The sequence below is a fragment of the Eschrichtius robustus genome, chromosome 16, assembly GCF_028021215.1.
Source record: "Eschrichtius robustus isolate mEscRob2 chromosome 16, mEscRob2.pri, whole genome shotgun sequence".
NCBI classification, from domain to species: Eukaryota; Metazoa; Chordata; class Mammalia; order Artiodactyla; family Eschrichtiidae; genus Eschrichtius; species Eschrichtius robustus.
The window spans coordinates 25,223,127-25,234,719 of record NC_090839.1 but is presented as its reverse complement, the minus strand read 5'-3'; the positions used below and the strand labels follow the sequence as shown (position 1 = coordinate 25,234,719).

The 11,593-nt window shown below is 44.7% G+C and overlaps 1 pseudogene; it reads left to right on the top strand.

Annotated features, from left to right (window-relative positions):
• Window positions 1-10,338: 10,338 nt before the first annotated feature.
• Window positions 10,339-11,023, top strand: LOC137749968 (large ribosomal subunit protein mL49 pseudogene; annotated as a pseudogene).
• Window positions 11,024-11,593: the final 570 nt, after the last annotated feature.

Below are 11,593 nucleotides of genomic sequence, written 5' to 3'. Positions count from 1 at the left end.
TGGAGCTGAGCCATAGGGGCGGGGCAAACGCACGGGGGCGGGGCCGGAGTGGACTTTGGTCCCTGCTGAGCGCAGTTTTTTTCCCATGCGGTCCTTCCACCTCCCGCCCTGGGCAGCGAAGGGAGATCGGGGATAGGCCTGAGAACTACTCGAGGCCGTTCTTCCTTTCATTCGTTCAACCAGTGAAACCGATGTCAAAACCGGGTGAAACTGAAATTCCAACCAGTTCACTTCCCCGAACCTCAGTTTCTTCTTCAGTAAAGCGGGCAGAATGATACCTACCACACAGATTCTAACTTGCAATATGTCAAGTTCCTAGCACATCCTAGACCTTCCACCCTCCTCCCACTGTCCTGAGTTTAGTTAAATTTGTATGCGTTTTTATACTTTTACTACATATGTATAAATCATTAAATGCTTCATAGAATTCTTTCTGTGTTTAAACCCTTCATATAAATGGTACCATACTGTACTTATCCTTCTGCAGTTTGCTTTTTTCTGTTAAGAGTCATGCATAGACTTTGAATGTATTCATTTTTGCTGCTGCATAGAATTTCATTGTCTACATCCCATGATTAATTTATCTGTTCTCCTGTTTGCTGGCATTCGGGTTGTATAGTCAGTCTGCCATTATTGCATACATGGAAAAATGAACGTTGTCTCTTAGTGCCCATGAGTAGGTGTTTCTGGGCCATAAATGTACTTAAGGGTGAAGTTTCTGAGCTGAAGTCACTTTTTTTTTTTTTAAAGAGGTAATTCTTTTTTTTAAAGTTTGGGTTTATTTATTTATTTATTTATTTATGGCTGTGTTGGGTCTTCGTTTCTGTGCGAGGGCTTTCTCTAGTTGCGTCGAGTGGGGGCCACTCTTCATCGCGGTGCGCGGGCCTCTCATTATCGCGGCCTCTCTTGTTGTGGAGCACAGGCTCCAGACGCGCAGGCTCAGTAATTGTGGCTCACGGGCCTAGTTGCTCCACGGCATGTGGGATCTTCCCAGACCAGGGCTCGAACCCGTGTCCCCTGCATTGGCAGGCGGATTCTCAACCACTGCGCCACCAGGGAAGCCCCCTGCAGCAGTTTTTAAAAGTAGGTAGTGTTACATAAAATAATGGCACATATTACAATGATGCATCTTAACACATTTTTAACTTTCCTAGATATTGCCAAATTGTTTTCCAGAATAGTTTATCCTCTCACCAGCAGTGTCTGAGAGGGCTTGTTGTTCCACATCCCTGTCAGCACTTGTCAGTCTGACATAAATTTTTGTTAAACTGATGGGTGTGCAAATCTCCTTGTGGTTTTTAATCGGCCACCTGAAGACTCTTTAACGTCTCTCTAGGAACCCTCTGCCCCAGCATCCACCCAGCTGCTATCTCCTTCCTCTCCTTCTCATACTCTCTCAGAGTTGACCCATTCTGTGTCTGTGCTTTCTCACCACCCACTGAGTCCTCAGCTGTGTGATCTCCACCCCCAGGTCTCTGCTGAAACTGCTCCAGCCAAAGTCAGCAGGGAACCTGGCTGAATCCAAAGGATGTGCCTCAGCCTGCATCCCAACCCACCTCACTGCTGCACACAATGTGCCCTTGGCCTCCACTTTCCTGACTCTCCTCCCACTCTCCACAGGGTAACTTCTCTGGCCTAAGCAACTTCCTATCCTTCACTAGCGACTTCAAGTGTTGATGTTCCTTTTTTCTCTTACTCTGCTCCATCTTCCAGGCCCATCTCACCCACACTTATGGCTATTGTGACCACTTATATCCAGGTAATCCCAGTGTTCATGGAATAAAACACTGCCGTACCCCAGACACTGCCTGTTTCACTTCTCAATTACATGCCCCTTCTCCCTGGAGTTAGCACTACAGTGATTAAGGTTTAATGTCTTTATCGTTCCCTTGCTTTTTAAAAATGGATGTTACTACCTATATGACTATCCTAAATAATACATTGTTTAGTTTTGACTGTGTTTTGCCCTTGTATAAATGAAATCATACTGTATATATTCTTCTGCAACTTGCTTTCAACATTGCTTTTGAGAGTCATTCATGTATATACTGTAGGTATGGTTCATTTATTTTCATTTCTGTGTAATCCACTTATTTATTCATTCTATTGTTGATGGACATTGGGTTGTTTCAGGGTTTTTTTGTTTTTTGTTTTTTATTTATTTTTGGCTGCGCTGGGTCTTCGTTGCTGCACGTGGGCTTTCTCTAGTTGCGGCGAGAGGGGGGCTACTCTTTGTTGCGGTGCGCAGACTTCTCATTGTGGTTGCTTTTTTTGTTGCAGAACACGGGCTCTAGGTGCGCGGGCTTCAGTAGTTGCTGCACACAGGCTCAGTAGTTGAGGCACGCGGGCCCTGGAGCGCGCGGGCTTCAGTAGTTGTGGCGCACGGGCTTAGTTGCTCTGCAGCATGTGGGATCTTCCCGGACCAGGGATCGAACCCGTGTCCCCTGCATTGGCAGGTGAGTTCTTAACCACCGCGCCAGCAGGGAAGTCCCTGTTTCAGTTTTTTGCTACTACAAAGAATACTGCTCTAACATTCTTATGTGTGTGTATAGATCAATACAGGGATAGATATAGATAGATAGATAGAATTTGGGAGTTGAATTACTTGAACAGATATGCTCGTGTCCAACTTAACTAGGTAATATGAAACTGTTTCCTAAAGTGGTTGCATCAGTCTATACTCTGACCAGCAGTGGATAAAAACTCTTGTTTTATGCCCTTATCAGCATACCAATTTTTTTTTTCTCCAATCTGGCAGGTATGAAATGATTTCTCATTGTGGTTTTAATTTGCATTTCTTTGACTACTGTGACTAATGAGGTAGAGCATCTGTTCATATGTTATAACCCTTCTGGGAGTCTTTGTCTGTAAAAGTTCCATTCATGTCTTTGCCTGTTTAAAACTAGGTGGTTTGTTTTTCTTTTCAGCTAATAGGAATTCTTTACATATTCTGGATACTAGTCCTTTGCTAATTATATGTGATGCAAATATCTTCTCCAGGTTTGTGGTTTGTGTTCTCACCCTCTCTGTTGTTTTTTGATAAATAAAAATTCTTAGTTTTAATATAGTCAGATTTATCAATCTTTTCCCGTAGTGTTAGTGGCAGTTTTTGTCTTGTTTTAGAAAACCTATATACCCCAAAGTCATAAAGAATTTCTCCTATATTGTTATCCCAAAGTTTTATAGTTCAAATATGCATGTGGTGTGAGGTAGGAATTCTATTTCATTTTTTTCCCATAAGGATAAGCAGTTGTCCCAGCACCACTTATGGGATAGTGCATCCTTCTCCCAGTGACCTATAGGGCCATCTCTGTCATACATTAAGTGTCCATAAATCCACGGGTTATTCCTATCTCTCTATTTTGACACATTGATCTGTATATGCACTGTTAAATTACTAAAGATTTATAATAAATCTTGATTTGGTAGGGGAAGTCCTCACACCTTGTTCTTCTTCAAGGGTATCTTGTGGGAGTTCCCTGGTGGCTTAGTGGTTAGGATTCTGGCTTTTCACTGCTGTGGCCTGGGTTCAGTCCCTGACCAGGGAACTGAGATTCCGCAAGCCGTGCAGTATAGCCAAAAAAAAAAAAAAGAGCATCTTGCACTGTCTTAGACATTTTAGAGTCACCTTGTCAAGTTTTAGGGGAAAAAAAGCTTTTTTGAATTTTTACTAAAATTGTGTTAATCTGTAAATTACTTAGGGGGAGAGTTAACATCTTTATGTCATTGAGTATATCAACATTAACATGGTACATATTGATGTATATATTGATATATATTTTTATATATGTATTATATATTTGTATGTATTTCTGCACTTATTTATTTTATTTTGTGTTTTTGGGTTTTTTTCTCTCTCCATTTATTTAGATCTTCTTTAGTGTATTTCAATAAAGTTATTTATTTTTCTCGGGACTTCCCTGGTGGCGCAGTGGTTAAGAATTGCCTGCCAATGCAGGGGACACAGGTTCGAGCCCTCGTCTGGGAAGATCCCACACTCTACGGAGCAACTAAGCCCATGCACCACAACTACTGAGCCTGCGTGCCACAACTATGAAGCCCATGCGCCTAGCCCCCGCTCTCTGCAACTAGAGAAAACCCATGCAGCAATGAAGACCCAACGTAGCCAAAAATAAATAAAAAATAAATAAATTTTTAAAACAAAGTTACTTATTTTTCTCTATAAAGATCCTGAATATATTTTGTTAGGTTGATTTCTAGGTGTTTTTTATGTTATTTAAAATTTTTTTATTTTTTAGATGTTTGTGGCAGGTGTTTACAAATGGATTGCTTTTGGTAGATTGATCTTCTGTTCAGCAGCCTTGAACTCTTACTTGCTTTTAAATACTCGTGTTAACTATGTACACAATCATATCCTCTGTAAGCAAGGATAATTTTGGTTTTTTTTTTTCCAATCCTGACACTGTTTTGTCTTTTTTTTCTTGCCTTACTGCACTGGCTGGACTTCTAGTACAATGGTAAATGGAAGAGGTGGACATTGGCCCCCTTATCTTGTTCTACTGCCTCTTGTGTCCTTCGTCTGATTGACTGACTGGCACCTCCCTCCACCAAGTAATTGCACATTTTATCATCATCAATAGAGCTATAGGGAATTCCCTAGCAGTCCAGTGGTTAGGACTCCAAACTCTCACTGCCAAGGGCCAGGATACAATCCCTGGTGGAGGAACTAAAATCCCATAAGCCTCGCGGTGCGACCAAAAAAAAAAAAAACAGAGAGAGAGAGAGCTATAAAATCCGTTCCCCCCTCTCTACCCCATGACCAACAGCCTGATTCCATCCTTCATCACCTCCCAGCTGGATCAGTGCACCAGCCTCCTCACTGGTCTTCAAGCATCCAGCCTAGCTGTGTCCCATTCATCCTCAACCCTATAGCCAGAGTGATAATATATATACACACACACATATATATATTTTGGCCACACCACGTGGCTTTCAGGATCTTAGGTGCCAGACCAGGGATCGAACCCGGTCCATAGCAGTGACAGCACCGAGCCCTAATCACTGCACCGCCAGGGAATTCCCCAGAGTGATATTTTGAAAACACAAATACGCCTATATCTTCCTCCTGCTTAAAACTGTTCATTGGCTTCCAGTTGCCTAAAGCAGTGGTCTCTAAAGTGTCTTTTTGATCAATTTTTTCTTCTCAAATATTATTACATTCCTTACAACATGACTGACAAGGACAGGAGTTCACATGAAGAGGAGGAGAACTGTCAGCTTCACCCTTTTCTATTTGTTCGCTGTTGTAACTTTAGCATTATCTGGAACTTGCCATTGCTTTGCAGGAATATTTTGAAGCCAATTGTCCATTTTGTGGGGCTAATATAGGAAAACTGGTAACATGATATTTATGTTTGCTTAGCCTGATAGAGGCACACACTACACACAACAGTGTATTGCAGAATTCTGAAAGGTGGGGGTAAGGACTCCACTGCCCACCCCTCCCAGGTGTGGACCCCCTTCCCTCAGGAAGTCTCTGCTACCTCACATGACGCTGACCTCAGACAAAGGTCAGACATACAGACCAAGTGAGAGTAATGGTGTCAGTTAATGACAAAAATCCATCCTAAGTGTATATCGTGCTTTGGGAGATATCAGCTAAGGACATATTTGCTAATGTATGTATTTTAAGTTCATTTGAACAAAACTTTCGGAGATTGCTGGCCTCAGGAGAAGGTCCAAGCACCTTCAAGGCCCCCCTTGGTGTGGTCCCTGCCATGCACCTCACCTTGTCTCTTTGCCCCCAACAGCATCACAGTTCACATTACAGCAACTCAACACTTATGGATGGTTCTCCCATACCATGTTCTTTCCTGCCTTGATATTCTCCCCTTTCTCCCTGGATGCTCCCTGACCCCAGACTTCCTGTCAAAGTCCCATTTGTCCTTTAAAGCCCGGCCCTTCCTTGACACCCCCACCCAGGCCAGAATAGATATCTCCTCTGTGCTCCCACAAAATCCCTAATGCAACTCTAGCACTGTACTTTCCACATTGTTTCATACCATCTTTGTGGGGGGGGGCAGGGCTCTTCCTCTTTAGCCCCAGGATCCAGCACAGACCCTGGTTAACTTTTAAAAATAATAATATAAATATTAAAAAAAACAGAAGTTGAGGTCCTTCATTTATTCATTCATTAAGTATTGATCAAGTTCTACTAACTGCCAGGCACTGAGCTAGCTTCTGAGAATGCAGCTGTGTTCAAGCCAGACACAGCCCCTGCCCTCATGGAGTTTGCATTCTAGTGGGCAAGGGGTGGAAAATAACAAAGAAATGAACAAGCAATTTCAGATAAGGATTTTTTTGTCCTGCCCAAAGGCCTTTGCACATGCTATTCCTTCTGCTTAGAAAGTTCTTCCTGACCCTTTGCATGATAAGCCACTGATCTTCCTATAAATCAGGTGTGCCAAAATGTAGCTTTATTATTCTTTTTCCATGACTCAGTGGAGAGAGAGAAGCCCTTCCAACCTGAGACTTCTGAAATCCCTTCCAACCTGAGACACTGTGTTTCCCATTGCAGCAGTGTTGTCAGCCCTACTTTGGTCCCTTGGGTTCCTAGGAAGATCATCCTGGGGAATTCCCTGAAGGTCCAGTGGTTAGGACTCCTGTCTTCCACTGCAGGGGGCACAGTTTCAATCTCTGGTCAGGAAACTAAGATCCTGCATGCCGTGCCTCGTGGCCAAAAAAAAAAAAAGAAAAACAAAAACAAAAAAATCATCCTGGCACATAGTAGATGCTTAATTTGTTGTCTGGTTGACTGGTTGAATGAATGAATGTAGTTACATTTTACCTTTTGGACAATAAATCAAATTTATTTTTCATTCTAACAGAGAGAAGTTGAAAAATAGAGAACAGGGGGAAAAAAGCATCTGTCTTAGCCTGAGTTTCATAGAAAGTAGAACTCACGACATAGGTTTAAGTTTGGACCTTTAGGGTGTGTGATCCAAGGGTGCAGACTGAGGGAGGATGAGGGAGCAGAGCAGAGAATGACCAAGTGGGCAGCTGTATCACTTGGCTAGCCACCGCTCTGGGCTGCTCCATCTCACCTTGGAACCACCTGAGGAACTGAATGAAATGTGTTTCTATACCCACAGCTAGCTACATAATTTGCGATGCCCAGTGTAGAGTGAAAATGCAAGGCCCTTGTTCAAAAAGCGTTGTGGGGGGGCGCAGAATTCCCCAGCCGTCCAGTGGTGAGGACTCCGAGCTCTCACTGCCAAGGGCCCAGGTTCAATCACTGGTTGGGGAACTAAGATCCCACAAGCCCCAAGGCTCAGCCAAAAAAAACAAAAAAGCACTAGGGGGAGGGGAGAGTGCCATCAAAGTACTAAGATACAGATATAGAGCTTTCCTTCTCTTCCGCAGTTTCTCTCCTGACTTATCATGTTTTTTATTTGCTATTTAATGTCACAATAAGTAAAGAAAAAATTTTAATTTAAATTTTACCATTCATATTTACATTGTACAATGCAGTTTTAAAGGTAAATATAAGAGCATTTAGTTCATATGTAGAATCACCAAAATTACAGAATTTGTATTTCATAGCTTGTATATGCATATGTGTTTTGTTCTAACCAGAAAGAGTAAACAGTGCACGCAAAAAAACTTACTTTGGGACTTCCCTGGCGGTCCAGAAGTTAGGACTTGGTGCTTCCCCCGGTGGGGGAACTAAGACCCTGCAAGCCGCACTGCGCCAAGGAAAAGAAAAAACAACTTCATTTTACTTTTTGATATGTGCACATTATATGTGCACATTTTATCAGCACTCTGCCCTCAGCTTACTGGTAAGGAAGGACCAAAAGGAAAAGGAACTATGGATTTCCCCATCTTTCCTTTCCTTCTGCATTTTCAGTGTGTTTGGCTAATACAGAGTAACATGAGAAAGACATGGCAGAGTCCCTTGGTTGTTAAGGTTTTTCTGTGTTCAAATCAAGCTCTGGTTTGTACTGGTTTGTGCTCTCCTTGAGTCTTGCTGAAATCCATACATCGTGCTCTGCTGGAATTTTGCGTCCATGGGACTTTGAGACCGTGACATTCACGCAGATATACATCGTTTGTACCATTCATTTGAGAGAAAAAAGGGGGAATTATTGATCCACCAGCTTCCGACCCCAACAGGTCCTAGTGTCTCCCCACAGGTCATTAACCTGCCTGAGCTTCCAGGAGATGCATGCAAATGCCCTGAGCAAGAAACCTTGGGAGGGGAGCTAAAGGTATGGGCCAGTCCTGGGGCAGGCACAGCCGGGGATGACCTGCAGGAAACTAGTAGGAGCCTGTGCAGAATTGGTTTCCCCAGCAGGTCTGGGATGAGAGGCAGGTGAGGTGGAGAGAATCCGAAGTGGGGCACAGGAGGGTCTGACAGAGCCACACAATCCTGCACCCACCACCCGACAGTGCCATCACTGCTTACTGTATTTTTTATATTTTGCCTTGTCGTCTTTACCTTTAATATATATATTTTATAGGCTTCCCTGGTGGCGCAGTGGTTGAGAATCTGCCTGCTAATGCAGGGGACATGGGTTCTAGCCTTGGTCTGGGAAGATCCCACATGCCGCGGAGCAACTGGGCCCGTGAGCCACAACTACTGAGCTTGCGCGTCTGGAGCCTGTGCTCCGCAACAAGAGAGCCCGCGATAGTGAGAGGCCCGCGCACCGTGATGAAGAGTGGCCCCCGCTTGCCGCAACTAGAGAAAGCCCTCGCACAGAAACGAAGACCCAACACAGCAAAAATAAATAAATAAATTTAAAAGCCTAAGGAAAAAAAAATATATATATATATATTTTTATATACATAAATATAGTCATATAATTTTTATGTCACTATATGAGGATAATTTTCCTCCACTGTTTTGAGATATAATTCACAGAGCATAAAATTCACCATTTTTAAATGTACAGTTCAGTCGTTTTGGTATAGTCACCGAGATTGTGCAACCATCACCATGATCTAATTCCAGAACATTTCATCACCCCATAAAGAAACCTTCTACCCATTAGAAATCCATTCCTATTCTTCCCTCCCACCAGCCTCTGGCAACCACTAACCAATGTATTTTCGGTTTTGATAGGTTTACCTATTCTGAACATGTCATATAAGTGCAATCATATAATATGTGACCTTCTTTTCATTTTTAGTTGAGGGGTATTTTATATACAGTGATATGCACAGAACTTAAGTATTATCTGGATGAATTTTGGCAAATGCATACACATGTAACCTATACTCCAACAAGAAAAGTGAATATGTTTGAGGATAATTTTTTTTTTTTTAGTGTTCATTTATTTATTTGGCTGAGCCAGGTCTTAGTTGCCACATGTGGGATCTTTTAGTTGTGGCATGCAAGATCTAGTTCCCCCACCAGGGATCGAACCCGGGACCCCTGCATTGGGGGCGTGGAGTCCTAACTGCTGGACTACCAGGGAAGTCCAGAGGATAATCTTTTAAAAGTGCACATAGAAGGGGGCTTTCCTGGTGGCGCAGTGGTTAAGAATCCACCAGCCAATGCAGGGGAGACGGGTTCGAGCCCTGGCTCAGGAAGATCCCACATGCCGCGGAGCAACTAAGCCTGTGCACCACAACTACTGAAGCCTGTGCGCCTAGAGCCTGTGCTCTGCAACAAGAGAAACCACGAGAAGCCCACGCACCGCAATGAAGAGTAGCCCCCGCTCACCACAGCTAGAGAAAACCCGAGGGCAGCAACGAAGACCCAACACAGCCAAAAGTAAATAATAAATTAATTCATTCATTAATTTTTTTTAAAAAGTGCACTTAGAGTGGATATGTCACACCACTCTCATGGAGTAATAGGGGTTTTCCATTTTTTCACTATTAGAAGTACAATGAGTTGTTCATTCATGCAGAATTTCCCATATATTTTGGATAATTTCCTTGGGAAAAAAAATCCTAGAATTTGGAGTAATTTGACCAAAGGACAGAAGCATTTTTTTTTAATTTATTTTTTTTAAATTTATTTTTATTTATTTATGGCTATGTTGGGTCTTCGTTTCCATGCGAGGGCTTTCTCTAGTTGTGGCAAGCGGGGGCCACTCTTCATCGCGGTGCGTGGGCTTCTCACTACCGCGGCCTCTCGTTGCGGAGCACAGGCTCCAGACGCGCAGGCTCAGTAATTGAGGCTCACAGGCCCAGTTGCTCCACGGCATGTGGGATCTTCCCAGACCAGGGCACGAACCCGTGTCCCCTGCATTGGCAGGCAGATTCTCAACCACTGCGCCACCAGGGAAGCCCTGGACAGAAGCATTTTTAAAGATTCTCCTGATTTTATTGCCATGTTGTTTTCTAAAAGTCATCTATTGAGGAGTTCAAGATGGCAGCGACCATGTTTCGGGCTGTGCAGCGGGGCTGGAGAACCGGTGTCCCGCCGGGCTGCGGGCTGCGGCGACTGACCCAGGGGCCTCCTGATTACCCCAGCTTCGTGGAGTCTGTGGATGAATACCGTTTTGTGGAGCGCCTGTTACCCCCCACCAGCATCCCAAAGCCCCCAAAGCATGAACATTATCCCACTCCTAGTGGTTGGCAGCCCCCCAGAGACCCCCCACCCAACCTGCCCTACTTTGTGCGACGCTCTCGTATGCACAGCATCCCAGTCTACAAGGACATCACGCATGGAAACCGTCAGATGACTGTGATCCGGAAGGTGAAGGGGGACATTTGGGCCCTGCAGAAGGATGTGGAAGATTTCCTGAGCCCGCTGCTGGGGAAGACACCTATCACCCAGGTCAATGAGGTGACAGGTACCCTTCGGGTCAAGGGCTACTTTGACCAGCAGCTCAGAGCCTGGCTTCTGGAGAAGGGCTTCTGAAGCCCAGCTGGGCAGCCTGCACAACCAGTGTCCCCTTGCGACTGGAGTGCCGGGGATCTCAGGAGGGAAGTGGCTATTGAGGCAGCTAGGGGAAAGGGGCACAGAGACCAGGGTGAGGGCTGTGGAGCAGGCCTTGTTTGCATAAAGGAGGAAATGGGATTCTGTATAGGTGCCAGCACTGGGGGAGGGCTGTCTAATATTGGAGACCCACCAGGAACAGCCAAGCTAGGGGGGAGCATTAATTCCCCCGCCCCCCCACTTTGGCGTGTTCCTGCTTTCCCTTCATTGGAGCTCCTTGGACTCAGCTATTCAAGCTGTAGAGGTTGTTGACTGCCCCTCTGTTGGAAGGAGTAGCCCAGCCCAGTTTACAGGAGGGTAGCACAGGGCAGACCCATTGGGTACATTCCTTCCTTGGCCCGCAGACCCTCACCGCGGCAAAAAATCCCTGAGCCCTTGCTCTAGGTCAGACCTGACTTGATAGAGGCTACAGAGAACACAACACGACTCAGACGTGGGTCCTGGAGGTCTTCAGTTCCAAGTGTAGTGCACGTCAGCCCCTCGGCTCATTCCTTTTACCCATGGAGAGGCAAAAAGGCCAGTTACCTCTATTCCATTCCATATTAAGAGTTGGGTCTGACTGGGTTTCCAGCTCCAGCAAATTAATTGATTAGCTTTAGCTAGTCTGCCCACAAGGGGCTCCTCGAGCGCTCCTAGCAGCCCAGCACAGGGCCATCCTTCCCGGGTTGCTGACCTAGT